Source organism: Ambystoma mexicanum, chromosome 10 (assembly GCF_040938575.1).
Source record: "Ambystoma mexicanum isolate Mex_15411 chromosome 10, UKY_AmexF1_1, whole genome shotgun sequence".
Taxonomy (NCBI): Eukaryota; Metazoa; Chordata; class Amphibia; order Caudata; family Ambystomatidae; genus Ambystoma; species Ambystoma mexicanum.
In genome coordinates, this window is record NC_090932.1 from 1,227,738,248 (window position 1) to 1,227,757,703 (window position 19,456).

Consider the following 19,456-nt stretch of genomic DNA (forward strand, 5'->3'; position numbering starts at 1 on the left):
TCCTTTTTACATACCTCATCTCAATTTTCTATAGGTGAGTTACCCTCCAAGAATCGCACTTCCTTTTGGTCACCCCTGTATCCATTCTTGTTTTTGGATAATCCCCCGGTTCAGTATTTTTGTCACTCTGATCTTTTATTTGCTGTGGTGTGACAAACAATTTCAAATTAGTTACCCCACACCCCATTAGAATGGTCCTGAATCAAATCCACAAGAACTGCAGATCTAATTTGAGCAATTACCCAGCTCCCAATTTTTGGCAGAATAATTGTATCAATGTCCCCTGAATTGATAGTGTAGCTGTGGGATTTGTGACAATGTATTCAATATCCAAGCCCTATTTAGAAAAGGGCTTTAGTCGGTCACTTTTTCAATAATCTTTATAATTTTCCCCACAGTAAATTGTAATTCCTCTTTGTTACCAGTATAATTATTCATTCTTCATTTTGAATTTCCATTCATTGCCACTCGTTCCATCTCCTTAATATATATCTCCTTTTCCGTACTAGTAATAGACAGAGCCATTTCGTTAATAGGGCTATTTACATATTTAATTTCATTTCCCAATAGCTCTTCTCATCAGGTTCCATTACATCTGGGGTCTGTTCTTTGCCCCTCAACCAATTATCTAAACCCCTCCCTTTGTTCACCGCCATTTTACCCACATCCAGTTTCCTCTGACATTCAATAATTTCAAAGCGGTTTCCAACTTCAACACATTCAGAGTCTATTGGAGCGGTGGTGGGTAGAGCCAAGGTATTCCTTTTGGCACACTTATGTGTTTTAACCTTAGCCACGGCCACCCTATTTCGGGTAGTTCTTTTATTTTTCCTTTTAAATCTGGTGCGTCTATTTGAACCCTGGGACACAGTTATTTCAATAACACTTTCACAGGTATTAATTTCATCTTCCGAAATCTCCTTTGAGGCAGCTATCTCACTGGGGTATTCGTTTATCTGCATATCACCTTTCTCATTCTCTCTCTCAGCAGCCAAATACAATTTGCTCAAATTGCCTAAAACTACATTTTCAACTTTGTAGTCATTATAATTGTTATTCTGTCGTTACCCCTATTTTCCTCTATTGTAATACCAAGGGCTTTGGTATTATCAATAGTCTGTTGTACCCACAATTTGATGTCATTTTGTTCCTTTAATAACTTGGTACAAATGGTCAAAAGGACATCCATCATGGTAGTCAGGGGATCAAATTTCTCCCCAACTTTAAGGGAATTTTCACTTCTAATGCTCATTCCATGATAAGTTGTATTTTCAATAGGCTGCCCCGTTTCATTCCAGGACCCATCCCCCTCATTACATTCAATATCAATATGTGCACATTTTCCCATATCAGGAGTAGCTGACAAATTCATTCCAATAACATTATTCATGTTGGTTTCCACCACCGCAGCGATATCCAGATCCATACATGTTCCCATAGATTGCCGTCTAAGGTTCTGTACTAATTTCAACAATGAGTTATTGTCCATCATCGAGCTATTAATAGGTGGAGCAGGTTGGGTCTCTACTGTCTCTGGTACATTCACATTTTCTTTTATGGTTAAAAAGCTCAGTATCTTAGGTTGCTCTAATAAACGTTTATCTGAGCTTATATTACTAACATCTTTATTACCTCTTTTCTTCTTGTTTTTTTCTTTACCTAACACTGAAGTCCCTTGTTTTGCATTTAGAAAAGGCGTATTTGTCTTACCCTTCTTAGATCTAAGATTATGTGAGCACTAACTAGGTCCAATATTATTAATCTCAAGACAATCCAACTACTCAGATTTATGTGCAGGGAGGTGAAACTTTCCTAGAAATAACCAGAGGAGAGAAACAACCTTGCAGCCTCCAATGATTAGGGATCAGGGATCAGGGTAAGTTCACAAATAGTGTGGGGGGGAGATCAGAATTTAAAGTGCTAAGTGCCGTAAACCACAATAGATAATAAAGATTAACAATGGGGCCAAAGCCAGAGTTAAAAATCCATACCTAAAATTATAGGGGAGAGGAAATCTTTGCAGCCCCAATCTATAGTAGAATAAAAATGACCGAAATTTAAAAACAATATCACCAAATAAAAAGGATAAAAAGCACTGTATACAAAAAGTCCGTCCTAATCAAAAAGGTCAAAATAGAAATAAAATGGATCATATAATTAGAGTTGCAAACATCATATTAAATGGCCTGGATTTGCCAGGTTAAGGGAGGTAAGCACCGCCAAACGTGACTGAAGAATGAGTTAAAAGGTACCGACTGGGTTGGGTATGCCCGACAGCTTGAGGAACTGCCTTAGTCCGACCCCCCCCCAACCAGGCAATCCTTTATATTATGGTGAGTAGAGTTCTTACTTCCAATCCTTAGCTTGCAGCAATAAGTGCACTGGAGTTGCTGGGCGCAACAAAGCTCAATGGCTGATATTCGTCCCGCCAACCAGGCCAAACAGCCTAACAGCAGTTACCCACCCTTTACTCCAGCCAGGCTTAAGGCCACAAGGGTGACAACGCAGGAGTTTAAAGGTCTACTTCCGGGGTGGGTGTGGCCAGCGCTGGTCGAGCGTCGGCTCTTTACGGAAGTCAATAAAATTAAGAGAAACGCTCGGGCAGCAGAGCGTTAGCAAGAGCCTTCAGTTAGGATGCAGAAATGCCAGCCAGCTTTGCAGGTAGGCCTGGAAAATAAGTGGTCCAATGGAATTACTGCAACCCAATATCAATTCCCCACATGAGTCTGGAGCTAGAGGCGCCAAGACAAAGTCCAGCCAGGCCCCCTGTGTCTGTGTGTTCCGAAGGGACACAAATTAGTCATTCCTCTGCATGGTCCCATGGCACCCACCAGCCGGGGTATGTATGTATGTAGTCCAGTGTGTGTGGTCGTGACACAGGCTGTCATGACTTCAGTCGGGCGGCGTTTCTTTTCTTTATGGAGACGCCATTAACAGTTCCACCACGTCTGACGGCCGTTCTGGGAGCACCGCTCTAGTGTTTTTCCAAGATGGCCGCCGGCGTTTACTACTGCCGGCTCAGTGTGGCGTTCCTCGCGTTGCACCTTCACTGTACTCTGCGTCTTGAAGGTAACGCTAGTGTATCCTTTCTCCGTGTGTATCCTCCTGTATTCCTTCCCTTGTTTTCCCGTCTCCCTCTGGTATCCCGTTGGTTTCCCTTTTGCTGACTCGATCCGTACGTCTTGTACTGGTCTCACGCTCTCTCTCTCCGTTCCATTGCCCTCCTGACTTTCAGCCTGCCTTTCCTTGCCCTTGCTGCTAAGCACTTACCCCTGGTCGCTGATAGTTCCATACTATCTGGAGTCATTTGTGCGCCCTTCCGGCTTCCTAGGTGCACATATCACAGCTGGTTCTCTGGCGTCTCCCCCAGTCTACTGGTTAATCTCCGTTTAGCCACCCTTTTGAGCCGCCTTCTGCTGAAAGATCATTCTACCGGACTTCGCATTTCCACTCACTCCTTCATCAGAACAACTCCTGCAGGGTTTTTTCTGCCCCTTCGGGCTTTTTCCCTGTTCAGAGGCCGGCTCCCAGGAGTCCCCGCTGTTCGTGTTCTCTAGTTACCCGACAGTATGGCATCCCAGGGAGCTCGCCCCTACTTACGTCAAAAGAAAGAAGCAAGGAAGACTGATAAGACTCAGACCCAAAGACGTCCTGGAAAGACGCCGGAGCTACAAGAGAGGTTCACAGACGATTCAGGTGAGGAGGAAGGAGGGGAACGTTCAGTCATTCTTGACACAGGCTTAATCTTGAGTTTCAACAGTGCACGAAAATAACAGGCCCATCTCCCTGGAACCCACCCAACCATGCGTGAAGCCCTTTAAACCACAGGTGAATTGTTAGGCCTACCTCAACATATGCTCTCCACCACTCACGTTAACGGGAATACAGTAGATCCTATCCTCTTCTCCACCTCTGTCCTAAACTGTGCTGACCCCATCGCCCTGGACTGGCCGAATCACAAAGCCATCCCCAAGTCACATAGCAGCCCATAGGGTCAGGATAAAACCATATGCTTGCATAAAATCATTCAAAACCTCTGTGGTACACACCATGGAAGAATGATTCTCCATCTTCCCTTCCTGGAGAAGGTTTCCTCCCTTTTGGACTACTTTTGGCAAACTTGAAAATAGTTATCCGACATACGTGCAATCAAACTAAGACAGGCCAGGACAAAACGCTCTGCCTCTTGATACACTGAAGAACTCCAAAGTAACAAACAGGCAATTAGGTAAACAAAGAAATGGAGGCTCAATGCAAATAAACCAGAAGACATCAGGCCATCAAGGACTTATGGTTCAACCACCGAACCCTCATAACTGGAGACAAAGATACATATTACACCAACATCATTGCAGCAGCCCCCACACCCCCCCTCACCCAACAAGAGAAAACCCTATTGGCAGCTGTCAAGCAATGCTCCAACCCCACACCAGACCCAGTGTTAACAGATTCACAAGATACACGTGAGGCTATTAACGACTTCATCAACAAAATCAACAGCATCAGGACATGCATGGTGTCATTTTAGCAATCAGCACACCTCTTATCACCTGAGGCGCTTAAGCCCCACCGCCTACTACAATGACATTATCCAGGCAAACCTCCTCAATCAACCTAGAGGGGTGATAACTGGTCTTGTCCAGTGGGGATGGATCCCCTCTCAGTCACAGACAGGAGGCCTTAGAGGCAAGGATCCAGAGCAAGTCCGCCAGAGGCGGGTGGTGGCAACAGAGAGGCCCCCAGTTCCTGTTCCCTTCTTTAGTGCCAGCATGTTTGCTTGCTTACCAGTGTCTTCTGGGCTACAAGCAGAAGCAAAATAGCTACCCGCAGTTTCGCACACTGCAAATTCACCCTCCCGAGTGATACTTACTCTGAAACACACCACAAGGGTAGCCGGAATATGACCTGACTCAACATCCTACTCTGCCGTTGTTAGTACAGGGGGGATCCCCGTAGAGAAAGTGGGCAGGTTTAGTTCCCTTTTCAGGATCAAGTAGAGTGTAAGAAGGGTGTTTGAGTAGCTGTTGGGAGGAGGAGGAGGAGTAGTAGAGGGGATGAGGAAAGTTGGAGGAGGGGAGTACTGGTAACATCAAAAGGGTGGAGGAACGAACTAGGAGGATGGAATCATCAGAGGCATGGGCACAAATTCAAGCTGTAAGCTACTAGCCAGCCATAAAAAAGTCACTCACCACATCCATTCTACACATATCCATACCACACCAATTCTTCATCGTCAAATATCACTAACCAATGGCTAGAGGAGAGTGCACATTTTGCACCCTGATGGGAGGTGCAGAGGAACGGTGGAAGCAATAAAGAGGGCTGTTGTAATAGTCGAAGGGAAGAGGTAAACATGAGTGTGGGTCCTGAATCCAACAGGATAAGTTCAAGGCATTAGAAACACTAACCATTTCATAGAGTAGGGACAGTTAGGAAGTCCCTTGCGGAAAATAGACAGCCACCATTTTAGCATTCCATCTGTAGTAGAAGATGAGCGTGTAGATTTGCTAGCACCAACCAGGTTTACAGATGATCGGGTAGGGAGGAAGATAAAAAAATATATGAGATGTGGGGAGCGTGTAAGAGGGGTGGGGGGAGGGGACAGCAGGCCCCCACAAAGAAAAAAATAAATAAAAGCCCTTGAACTGGCTCCATGATTTTCTTGCAATCTGCCACAACAGTCCCACCATGACAGCCTTCCTCAGAATAGTCAACTTATCTCTTAGTGTAAGCAGTTTTCTTTTCAAGACGGACTACAAACAGGGCCCATACCCCTCGTGAAAAAACACACCCTTGTTGCCGAAGGATCTGGCAAACTTCAGAAAGATCATTCAATCAACTACTCTGCCTTCTTCGGGATCATTAACCCGGCTTCTGAAAAACCTCAGCACAGAGAGCCACCACTACATTGGTGGTTGAGGAGGCCTTGCAAATTATCGGAAGGTGATACATGCAAATTAGTCCTCAACCTCATTATACACATTCTATCAACAAACACTACCATACTTCCTTAGTCACATAATGAACTTTGCAGACAATGGTTATCATCATACCTACCTGGGAGATACCAGGCTGTCCAAATGGGTTCCCTAAGGTCGACACGTTGCAAAGTGACCTGAGGTGTGTCCCAGAACTCCATCCTCTCACCGGTCTTATTCAGTTTATAAACTGAACCTCTCAACAAACTCCTAACTGACTATCGCGCCAGGAAACACTTGTGTACAGGCGCGTTATAAATGCCACATCATTTCATATCTGACATCTGAATACACCAATAAGCAGACCACACTCAGTAATACCAAAGAGTTACGTGTGCAGGCCTTACTGCCATTCAAAATGGATTTGAAGATCGTACTTGAAACCTAACTTTACGAAGACAGAATCTGTAGACTATCCTGCTTCGTCTCCACTGTACAAATAGAATATAAATTCAAATAACAAAACAAATAATCACCCTTCCAATTCATGTGAACCCCCCCCCACCTGACCACTGTGCAATGCTGCACCGAAACACCTGCCAAAGCCCTATAGGGAGGCATCTACAAAGACATATATCCCTCTTCACAGCCTCACCAGGACCCCGTTTACAGCCTGATGTGAACACATCTATGCACAACTACCTTGTAGACCCCACTCTGCACAAGCCCAGTCCATATACCCATTTTGACTGCCCCATTCATACCAGTCTCTATAACACATCCATCAAAAAATCCAAACACACTCAAATTTTTTTTTTTTTTTAAAAGTACAAAGATGCCAACTTCTCCCTCCAAGTAAATGCCATATCCTTATCAGCAGCATACGCTACAAAATTCCTTATCACGGCCAGACCCTACCCATCTGAAGATAGCTGCTTAACCGTTGCACGGGCGGAGGTGGGCGCAAGGTTGGACTACTGTAAGTCCTCTTCGCCGACACATCCTCCCACAGCATACACAAACTCCAGACAATTCAAAATAATGCTTTACAAGCTGCATTAAACTTACCCAGACAGGACCATATATCACATGCCAGGAAAGCAGTATACTGGCTGCCTATTCGGCAAAGAATCCTATTCAAGATGCTTCCCATTACACACAGGTGTATATCAAAAATGGTCCCACCATACCTAGCCCAAAATATTTTTATCCACCAAACAAGTAGACCAACTATAACCCCCTACACCCGGAGATTGTTGCAACCAAAATTCAAGCGCACCAGAGCAGGAGGCTCAAGCTTCCCAGTCCTCGCTGCAAAACAATGGCACGCCCTTTCGAAGCCACTAAGAGCAGAAGAATCCAGCTGGGCCTTTCGAAAAGACCTAAAAACTTGGCAATTCACCTAAATTTATGGTCACCCTGTTATCACTTGCTAAAGTCGTGGGCTTCGAAACTGTTCACGTCTCTAACCTATGAATGAACATTGTCATGAGTGTACCTGCTTGCTTACCTACTCATATGTACCTCTGTCTAAATATGGACAGAAGAAGTATTCTGCCTACGGGCTCCATGTAACTGGTTTAAGTACCCGAGGGTTTGTGTGCACTATACAAATGCAAAAAATAAATACAAATGAATAAGGTGCCATTACAAAAAAAAAAAGAAGAAGAAACCACAACCGACCCATGCTACATCAAAGTCCTGGACACTTTGGAAGGTCCCATCTACACCCTTTTTACAACTCGCATTCTAAAAAGCCCATTCCATTTGCTTTGCACAGTCACATTACCGCTCTCCAAAGTGCCATCCACAACTCCTCTGTCCCAGTCCAAACCTGTTCTACATATAAAACCCGATCCAGAACCTATCTGGCATAGTCTTATCCTGAGGCTCCCCTACAAAGACCCACACAAATAAACCTCTAAAGCACCACCCGAAACACCTATAGAAATGTCCAGTGCTGCCCTCACTCGGCAAAAGCCCAACCCAAGGCATAAAACAAGCAGTTCTGTAGGTTTGCCAATTAAATTAACACTTGTATAGCAAAACTAGATATTTAAGTTTCCCTGTTCAATAAAAACACAGCTCACCCTGGATTCCTCTCTTACCGCAGGTCTCTCTGTACCCTCTTTTCACCATAAGTTCAAAGGGAATAATGTAGAAAGAGTGCAGCAGTACTCATCTCGACTCTTACGTGCCAAAGGTCTTTCAAAGAATTGCAAACCAGAAGTCCTCAGGACGATACTTTTATTAAGCTAACTATATCATGCCTGTCGAAGACAAGTATGTGTTAACTTAGTCCTGAAATTCCATTCCTAAAAATGTAAGTTATCTAACGCATGATTACATTATTGCTACTGAAAAAACACTGAATTATCCATGTTTGACAGTAACATTTAGGTTAATGTATCTTAATTTTATAGTGTGGACTGTATTTAATTTTGTTGGGGAAGATGCATCACATTGAGTGAACAGTTTTGATGGCAAACCCAGTTCTGTTACTTGTTGGGTACATACATCTGTGCAGATGCTTTTCAACCCATGAGCGGATCACCCTACTCCTTTACATTCCATCTTATCACCCTGCTGATTTTGACCAGATACCTTGAAAGTGAGATGGGCGCAAACTACATTATTCCACCTAGTTTGCCCAGTTCTCTGCCTGCTACGCCATCCATGTCTCTTACTTTCTTCCCTCTTTCATAATGAATACACAAAGCTAACTAGAGGTTTACAGAAAGTAGTGATCAATATTCCATCCAGACTGTACATCTACTGCAATACCATGCACTATAGTAAGCCTCCAGAGCTTGCTTTGCTCCGATTATGATTTGCATTACATGTTAGCACCTGCGGGAGAGAGATGGCCAAACTGTTTTCAGAGCCTTTTTATCAGATCTATTTATTTGTGTCCATTGATCAAGGTAACATTTCACAGCCACTCATGCAGGGTTCGCAAGTCTACTCGCCCACTTGCATAGTTGAGTAGATTTCATAAAGTACGAGTACCGTTTTGCAGGGGATGTTTGACATTTTTATATAACATTTACTTTGCAAAAAAGGTTTTACTGTTATTGGTGGCAGCAGTCTGCCAACTAAGGTGGGTTTGTGGTGACATGCGCCGTTTTACAGAAGGTGCATTTAAATCTGGTAATTCGTAGCCATGGGTCTAGTGAATTTCTCTTAGGTTGAGTGGGTAAAGTTACTCAACCTGCAGGTCTTGCGGAATCTGAGAATTTGCAAGGCCTGGCTCATCTCACTAATGCCTTACTTCAGCAGTACACAAAAATGCTGTATTTATGCTCATTTTATGCCTTGGATACAAATAACTTCTGGTGACATTAAAAATATTAGTATAACATTGCTAACAAAATGGGTTTGTGCTAATCAAGAACATTTTAATTAGCAAACTCTGCTAATCAATTTCTGAAAATGTATTTATGCCTTGTAATCTAAAAGCACTATGAAAAGGTCCAACACAGAAGCCCGCTGTACAAAGTACTGACCTTTCTGCAAAGACCCAAAAGTGATGCCTTCTCTATAACCTCCATCCAAATCACCTCTAACAAAGTACAATCCTGATACATTCTCTGCAAAGCACCATCGAAAAGCAATGACCAGATCCAATTCTGTCCCTCCCTTTACATTGCATCTTCCATAACATCTCTAACAAGTGGTCATGTAGACCCCCCATTACTACAAAGCTCTATCCAGCTACCTTTACTTACCTCTGACCCCTACACCCTGCCACCACCCAAATTCACAGGCCCCTTTGTTGGAGGTAGTTAGAATCCTCCTCTCAAGGACGATCAATTTATAAACAGCATTTGCCCAGCTCTACAAGGCCCCACAGATGCTACATTTTATTTTTTTATTTATTGCATATGGTTTAAAACAAACCTTTACAATTAGTCAAGTTAAAAGTCATGGATGGCGACAGTAAAAAACAAGCATTGGCAATGTCAATAGTTCAGGCTTTTGTGTAGGTACAGGAAAGGCACTTGCCATACACAGCCGTAGTGGTATCAATTAGCAGTGCCAGGCAAAAGCTTAAAATGTATGCAAAAGTCAAATTTGTTGGATTTGCCGATGCTTGTTTGACACAGGATTTCAATGCTTTGTTATTCCCCCCCTTTCTGTTCTCTAATACAATAGTTTCGGCTTATAGCCCAAACTACAAAGCGCCCATGCCAGCGGCACAGGTCCAGACGTTTGACCCAAACACTGCAAAACAGCTCTGTAGGTAGTAAGTTAACAATACAAAAAGTGCAGATTTGGCTACCTTTCATGCTCTTATACACAGCCAACACCAGAAACTGATAACCATGCTAAAAGAAACGGACACAGCTGCCCACCTCTCCATTTGCACTGCCCATCAGAACCTAATATAAGAAAATATTTTTCCCAACGGATCCAATGTGCTCCATAGTTTACATTAAAAATTAGATGTCCCACTCCTGTGCAAGCCAGCAATGGCTTGCTGGCATCAGACTGATTTTATACAGAGTTTCGGTAGCCATAAAATGGCCTACAACCAGAGATGGAAGTGTAATATAAATCATTGGTACGCCATATCACTAGTTTACTCGCTTTTTACATATCGTACCTTTAGTTCAAAGGCTCACGAAACGCATCTGACACTTTCTTTCTCCTGAGCCAAATGTAGAATCAGCTCAAGGGGGACATTCAAGCACTGCCAGTTTCCCCAAGTCATAGCTAGGCAGACACACAGACAGCGCCCGTGGCTATGCAGGTCATTAAGGTGCTCAGGTTGCAAACATTTCTTTTATCAGTGGCAGAGCCTTTGATATGCATGAAGGAACATTTTCATGCTCAAAGAGCTCACAAAGCACCAGTTACCTTGCAAATCTGTGATAGTTAAATGTGTTATTGCCATGATGTTTACCTTCTTGATTTGCAAAAAAATAAAGTTGCTTGAACCCCTTTGCTGCAGAGGGTTTCCCCTCCCAGTGCGGAGCACTTTTCTGGACATTTTGGTATGTCGGCATTCAATCCCTTGTAACTTTTTTGCTACAAGTGATGTTGCAGCCAAATTTGCACCCTTTTCTTCCCACATGTAGGCAACCATAACCCCACCAAGTATTCCTAGTCTGGTGTAGGGGGGGTGTAAAAAAATAACAAAAAAGTGACATTTGTTTTTTCAGAAAATTCCAATAAATGATGTACAAAGAAGCCTGTGTTTTGTTTCCTTGTAAGAGCTAGGAACAAATGGTTTGCTGTTCTGGATTCCCCATTTTTGAAGAACTGGTGGAGTGGAAACAAAAAAAAACAGTTTATAAGGTTACCATCAGTCTTGTGAGAGGGAGGGATTTTTCCCTTTTTTTTCTTCAATAGGACATGCTTGGACTGAAGAGGAGGGAAGGAAATGGGAAGACAGTAAGACATACATTTCTTTTTACAAGTTCAGGAAGCAGTCATTTGTGCAGGTCAGGCAACAAATATGTAGCTAAAATTCCGATAGCTTAGGGAATGACATTCCTCCCCCCCAGCTGTCCCCCCCCCAACTTTTCTAGTAAGGAAATCACATTTTTTCAGAATGTTTCACCAAACAAGCAATACCACAGGCCAAAAAACGAGCCATTGTACACCGTATTTTTATGCAGACGGCCTAAACAGGCGTACTTCGCATTTGAAAATAAGGAAAACAAATGTTCTGAAGGATGGCAAGCATACATTTTTTGAAAGAGCACAGGCAGACCTTTTGAAGGAGAGGTGACATGCATAAGTTAAACAAGCATACAGTGCCTAAAGCAGCAACTAAATGTAGGTCACATTTGGGAAATGAAAGGGTGTAACAAAGTGCAGTAGAACCTGTTTGAAAATGTTATCCAAACCTAGAGAAAACAAGTGTCCTACCTTCCCACAGGTGTCCCGATAAAAATGGTACCTCACATGTGTAGGTGCACTGGTCTGGGCGCAAAGAGAAAAGGCTAAATGGTAAATCAAACACCCTGGGGAATACTGGATTTGACTGTCTGGACAGCCCAAAGCAAAATCACCCTAGAATTTATCACCCACAAGGCCGGGCAAAACTTCGGGACATTCAACCAACAAGGGAGACGGGCGCCCAAGCCTGGAGGCAGCACCCCCGGCCGTCCCAGAGCTCTGGCTGGCCTGCATTGCAGCTTTTCCCTACGGAAAGGGATGGGCACCCTGTCAGGGCTCACTGGGACCGCCGCTGGACTTGGGGATGGCCACCCAACATGGGAGACAGGCGCCAAAGGTCAGTGACATAACCCCGACCAACCTGGAGTTGTGGCTTATCTGCGTTACAGGTTTTCGCCTCCAGTGAGATATGGGGACCCTGCCCGAGCTCCCTGGGTCCACTGCTGAACTTGGGGACGGTCGACCAACAAGGGAGACAGGCGGCCAAGGCCAGGGACATGACCCCCAGCCGTCCCAGAGCTCTGGCTGGACCGCGTTACAGCTTTACCCTCCGGGGCGGGATGGGGACCCTGTCCGGGGTCACTGGGGACCCCCCTGAACTTGAGTATGTTCACACAACATGGGAGACAGGCGCCCAAGTCCAGAAGCAGCACACTCGGCCGTCCCGGAGCTCAGGCTGGACTGCGTTACATCTTTTCCCTCCAGAAAGTGATGGGCACCCTGCCAGAGCTCACTGGGACAGCGACTGGGCTTGGGTGCCCAACATAGTAGACTGGCGCCAAAGGCAGCATGCCCGGCCCTCTTGGAGCTCTGGCTGGGCTGTGTTACAGCTTTTCCATGCCGGGAAGGATGGGCACACTGCCGGGGCTCCCTGGGTCCACTGCTGGACTTGGAGACCGTCGACCCCCATGGGAGACAGGAGCCCAAGGCTGGGGCCATCACCCCCGACCATCCTAGACCTCTAGCTGGGCTAAATTACAGCTTTTCCCTGCAGGAAGGGATCACTGGGGCCGCTGCTGGACTTTGGGGCGGTCAACCCATGAGGGAAAAACACGCCCAAGTCCTCTGGTTGGCCTGCGTTACAGCTTTTGCCTCCAGGAAGGGATGGTAAGCCTGCTGGGACTCAGTGGGACCACCGCTGGACATGGGGATGATCGCCCAACATGGGAGAGAGACACCTAAGTCGTGGGGACATCACCCCCTTCCGTCCTGGACCTCTGGCTAGGCTGTTTTACAGCTTTTCCCTGCAAGGAGGGATGGGGTCCCTGCTGGTTCATCCCTGGGACCGCCGGTGAACTTGGGGACGGTCGACCAACAAGGGAGGCAGGCGCCCAAGGTTGGGGTCATCACCCCCGGACCATCCTGGAGCTCTGGCTGGCCTGCATTAAAGCTTTTCCCTCTGCAAAAGGACAAGGACCCTGCTGCTGGACTTGGAGACGGTCGACCCAATTGGGAGACAGGTGCCCAAGGCCAGGGGCAGCAGCCCGACTGCCCTGGAACTCTAGCTGGGCTGCATTACAGCTTTTCTCTCTGGGGAGGCAATGGCACACTGCCACGGCTCCCTCGGACCGCCGGCCAATAAAGGAGACAGGAGCGGTCGGGGGAAACAGCGCTGACAGTCCTGGAGCTCGGGCTAGGCTGTATTTTTTTTTTTTTAATTTAAATTTAGTTGATACACAACTTTTCAAATATATGCAAAAATATACAATAATACAAAAACACCACAAAAAAGAAAAAAGGGAATAAAATACCAAGGGTACAAAAGATAGACATATAAATCAAAAACAATGAATAAAAACAAAGTACTTTACGTTTCAAATACCTTGCGGATGATTTGAATACAATATCAAAAAATAAAATAAGGGGTAAAATGACCAAACCAAACACCTCTCATGAACCAATGGGACCCCATATAAAATTAATTTGAGGCGGCTACAACAGGCAAAACCATTCTTAAGTATTGGACAATCGCGATCTGTACTTTTTCTCTCGAGGTCGAGAACGTAATTTGCCATTTGTAGTCACTTGAAGTGCATGTGTGAAAGGTGATAATATTCTGGAAATATCTTTCTCTCACCAATATTAGTGCCGGACAATCTAGTAGTAGATGTTGCAGAGTTTCTTTTTGCTGAACATCAATAAAATATCTGCAGTAGTTTTTTTCCTGAGGGATCAGTTTCCGTCTAGATAATACATCTCTCGTACCCCATAGATTAAATCTAAACCGTTGGAATTCGGATCGTATAGCCGGAGATGGACATTTCAGCAGGTACTGAGCAATGATACCACAAGGCTTGAGACCAAACACCCAAACATTAAAGTCTTTATAGAGCGAGCACTTTGCCAAAGTCCCCGCCCAATCAGCGCGATAGAATTTTACTTTAGCACGGTCAGGGTTCTGGAGTAACAGCTCTATCGTTACATTTGCCTCACTCATATGGCTAAATACACACTTCAGCCATTTCATTGGATATGTATTACATGATTTTAACAAGGCGGAGGCTAAAACCTCTAGAATTGTCCCACTATTTATACCCAGCAGGCACTTCCGTAGCAGGGCACACTGTCTCCACCTTGCCTGTGCATACAAAGACACTAACCCCAACTCATATCGCACCATAGCGATCGGCGTCGCTTTAGGTAAGCCTAAGGTCGCCTTCCAATACTTAGCCTCTAAGGCCTCCCGTGGCGTGCCTTTGTCTAACACCATACTCTCCACACCATACAATACGATCGGGACGACTTTCATTTTGTAAAAATCTACTGCATGTTTCAGGGAAAATTTACCACATTTTTTTATGATAATTCTGGACTGTGAGGTCAATTGGAGTAGTTTACTCTGCACCATTGTTCCTATGTCGCCCTTAGATTGCCCGTTTGAGATTTCTGTCCCCAAATATTTGTATTCAGACACCTTTTCCAACTTGATGTCTTGTATCGACCATGTATGTGTAAGGGGGGCCTCCTTTTACTTCCCCACTTGGGAGGACAGGCAATTACTGGTGATTTACTGGCATTAATTACCAATCTGTGTTTGCAGGCGTATTCCCCAAGTCTTACAAGCAACCGCTGTATACCTTGGGGGGGTCTGGGACAAAAGGACAAGGTTGTCTGCATACAACAGATAGGGTATCTGCTGGGCACCAAACCTTGGCGGATCACCATTAGGCTGTCTTATAACTTTCCCCTCATGGAAGGGATGCAGACCCTGCTGGGGCTCACTGGAACCGCAGCTTGACTTGGGGACGGTTGACCCACATGGGAGACAGGGACATCACCTCCAACTCTCCTGCAGCTCTGGCTGGGCTGCATTACAGCTTTTCCCTCCAGGGAGGGATGGAGACCCGGATGAAGGCTCCATGGGCCGCAGCTGGACTTTGAGACGGTCGACCCATATGGTGGCCATAATTCTAATAAAAGGAAAGAGCTCCATACCAAGTGTGCATTGCATGCTCAAAAGAAATGAGTGTCTCAGCAATGTCAGGTTTATTGAAGATACATTTCCACCCAAGAGGAAATATAGTACCCTCCGGTTAGTGAAACAGCAGGCGGACATCGGAATCGGAGGCAGCCTCTGTGTTACGTGCTGACTCTGAGGTGTGGCCTGATTATTCGTGTTTCTGCATTCAGATCGTATTCGGCACGGTTGGGGGTCCTTTCCTCTAACCCTCTCCCTCTACCGAGTGCGTGAGTGATCGCCGGTGCGGAAGCTCCGGAAGCCTGTGGGAAGCCAGCTAGCCTAAACATACCTACCCGACCTTACACTACTCTTCCCTACCCTACCCCGTGCCAGCATTTCGACAGCAGTGAGGCATCCAGTGGGGGTATAAGGTGCGGAGCCAAGTGCTGTTCCTGACCTGGAGAGACAGCAAGTGGGTAAGGCGGTGTCTTCCTCTCTGAGCCCATCTTACCTCCCTTAAAATCTCCACATGGGTAACGTGGGAGACTCACCAGCTGAGGAAGGGATTGTCGGCTGGCGGAGTGTGTGAGGGCTTTTAGGGCTGGCACTCAGGATTAGAGGCTTAGTTGAGTGGAGTGGAGTGGGGCACGGTTTTGGTGTTTTCTTCCGCCCCTCCAGCACTTCTACCTTGGTGCTCCTTTCCTCCCTTATACCCTATGTACTAGCTATCTTTTTGCTTAAAAATATTCACTGGCGGACTTGTACATGGGCAGGGAGAATCTGACTAGGTGCCTTATTTCCCCTTTCTAGACCTATAAATGTGTGCAATATAGACTATATGAATTTAAGAAACCCCAGAGATATCTGAACATCTGCCCTTCAGTCAGACTCAGACGGTTTATTCTATTGCTCAGATTGGAGCAACTCCCTACTATGATGATTACGGGGAGAAAAGATAAGATTGCTGCTGAGCTGCGAATATGCCACCTATGTAAAACTGAAGATCAGTTGGAGACCGCAAAGCACCTTTTGTAACACTCACCTGGTTCCCACGGAGGCGCAGATCCTGGCTGGACAGTTACCGTGTCTTCAATTGAGAAGCGCAGGACTCGGATGGTTCTCTGGACTGGACCTCCTCTTATGGAATGTCTGACTTGTAGAGTAAGGTGTCTGCAGGTGGAAGAAAAAGGGATTAATGGCTGGTTGTTGGTTGGGCTTCTCCTCCTTATTCGTTTCTTCCCTGAGGCCGCCCAAGGTCTGAATGAGCTCTCACCTTAGATATGTAAATGCTGGGCTCTCCATCCTGCGACTGATGCAGGGGCGCTGGGTTCCAGTTACTTCACTGGGATTGCTTTAAGTCTCTTGTAGCCTCAGAGGGTTTAAAGCTGCTGAAGAAGCGATGCCGTCGTTTTCTGCACGAGCGGATGCTGGTCGGTTTGTAAAGTTCGAGAGCACCTTTTAATGAAGTCTTTGCCTTTGTTTCTTAGGTGCCGAAATGCTATATGCTGAGCATACGGATGCACGTAAGTATGAAGGTCCGTGCACGTGGAGGAGCACGTAAGTAATATGCTTGCTGACAGGTTTATTCGCACCTCTTAATGTCTTTTTCTTGATTTGCAGGTGCGGAGATGCAGCAGAAGAGGAGGTGGCGAGAAGCGCACAGCTCCGGTAAGTGAAAATATAATTGCGTCCAATTTCCCCCTTTTTGCACTAACCGGAGTTCTTTGTCTTGCAGGTAGAGGCCGCGGGATTCGGAAGATGCCGTGGGTTCAGGTAAGTAAGCGCGGCTGCTAAAACGTTGACCGGAGTTCTTTGTCTTGCAGGTAAAGGCCGCGGGATTCGGAAAATGCCGTGGTTTCAGGTAAGTAAGCGCGGCTGCTAAAGCGTTGCCTTTTGCTAACCTGATGTTCCTTTGCTGGCAGGTGCAGCCGGAGACTGGATCCCTGGATGGTAAGTGAAGATCTGACTTGTTTTCACAGGCTGGAGCAGAAGATATCACTAGAAGACTGGAGCTGACTCGTGAGCGTCCTGCTGCAGATGCAGAATAACGCGAAGCATGTTCTTCCAATCGGGTGTGGTTTAAGTAGTGTTGAGGTGATTAGGTGTCTCCCCCCTCAGCCTCGCCCAAGAGAAAAAGAGTTCCTGTGTTCCAGAGTCAAGGAGTGATGCCAGCCCCACCCAGGTAAGAAAGTAGTTCCAGATTCGGAAAAATAGTCCCACCCAGCAGAAGGCTGGGGCTTCATTTTGCCAGGACTTGTGAAGGTGAGTATGCAGCATGGTCTGCTACAGGTAAGTCCACCCAAGCACCTTTATCCAAAGTATGAGCCCGGCACCTCTGGCGCCGGGACTGGTGATTCTTATGAGCCTGGCGCCAACGGCGCCAGGACATGGTCCAGAGGGCCCCGATAGGGGTCAGTTGGGACCAGGGGCGGGGGTTGTGAGCCTGCTTCCGGGGATGTTGGGCTTGTCCTGGCTCCTTGGAAACAGTGCTCATGACACCTTTTGACTGAATGCCCTGAAATGGCCAGCACGTTTACTCCCCTCCTTGGGAGCTTTTTTTTTTTTGAAAGTATGTATATCAAGGACGATCTTTTCTGGCACCATTGTATGAATTCCAACAGTATGCGCCTGTTGACAGCACTACATACCATCTGGCTGAGAGTTGAAGTTAGATTTGGTAGAACTCTCTAGGCTATTACCTCAATTTTTTTTTGTATAGACAATCAGCAGCTGAAAGTATGTAGTATATGTGGATAGATTTTAAATGTTGGCTTTTCATTCTTTTAGGTTATGAACTTTGCTGTATCTGTATCTAGACTTGTTTTTTTGGATTGTGTATTAATTGTTACTTTGTTATTTTAAAGGTTTGTGTAAAGTTTAATTTCTTTTAAACTATAACACAATAAATATTAAATTAAATTAATGTCTCCACTACTAGCACAAACATGTTTTAGAAAGGGGTAGTCATTAGGTTTACAAAATGCAGCTCTTATACTAAGCAGCCAGCATCCTTCATTCAGGTAACACACATTATTCTTCAATTACCTCCACACCACCAGTTCCCATCCATACCACTGACACTCCTGCCACAGCCCTGTCCACCGCACTGACAATCCTCCTCCAACCCCCAATTAGAATATATAACAAAAGGACATATTGTACTACTTACATAAACCAGCAAATGCTTCAGCCTACCACAACTGTAAATGAAACAAACAATGATCATCTGTGGTCAGCCCAGCAAAAACACATCCAAACTTTCAGGCAGCTATCTGCAAACCTTTCCCTTCCTTGGGCCAGATAAATGGGACATACCATCCATCTGCCACCAAGGTACAATAAAGTGCAAACTGATGGGAAATCTGGATGAGGGCAATGTGCACATGGAAATCACCACCACCCAGAACATACTTTTCCAGTGGTCATTCTTGCTTGCCGGGGTTGGCAAAATGGTGGCCCAAACCCCCAAACTGCTTCCATCTTCGCTCACCAGCCCAAGATCCAACGATGAAATTGTCTAAAGCTATAAAATGTCTAGTGCATTTCACACATTCTGCTGTCAGGGGGACTATTGTTAAAATGAGCACCCTAGCATGTGTGCATTGCATGCTCTTGAGGAATGAACATTTGCATTATTGGGACACATTTCTAACTACCCCCCTACTCAAAAGCACAAACAAATGGAACAAGGCGCTTTGCACAAGCCTGAGAAATACAGATCCATGTGCTTGCGCTACCGAGTAATGGGGGTAGTCGCAACGTTCATTCCTCCAAAACTCACCATGCACACTTACTAAATTGCTAATTTCCTCTGTGCAAATACTGAGCACAGGAAAGAATCACTACACCAATGTCTAGTGCCATTGTCGGGCGCAGATCCAGCGATCCGCCCCCAGCAATGCACTTTGTTTCTTTGCAAAGCATCCAGTATCCATCTTTTCCTGGCCACATCCTCATCCTTGGTGGTCCAGTGACCCCCCAACCCCACCTACCACTCAGTAATAACACAGATGCCCCTCCTAGGGGCAGATTGGCAAATTACACTGCCAATCTTCTCCCAGGGAGGGATTAATGACATGCCCCATCCATTTGTGGGAGAGGGCCACTCCCCCCTTTCATACAAGCCGCAGGGAGGGCTACATAACATGCCCCCCATTCCATTTGGGGAAGGGTGGGGAGGGAAAGAGGGCCACCCCCTTTCAGGTAAAAAAAAGAAAATCCCTGGTTGTCT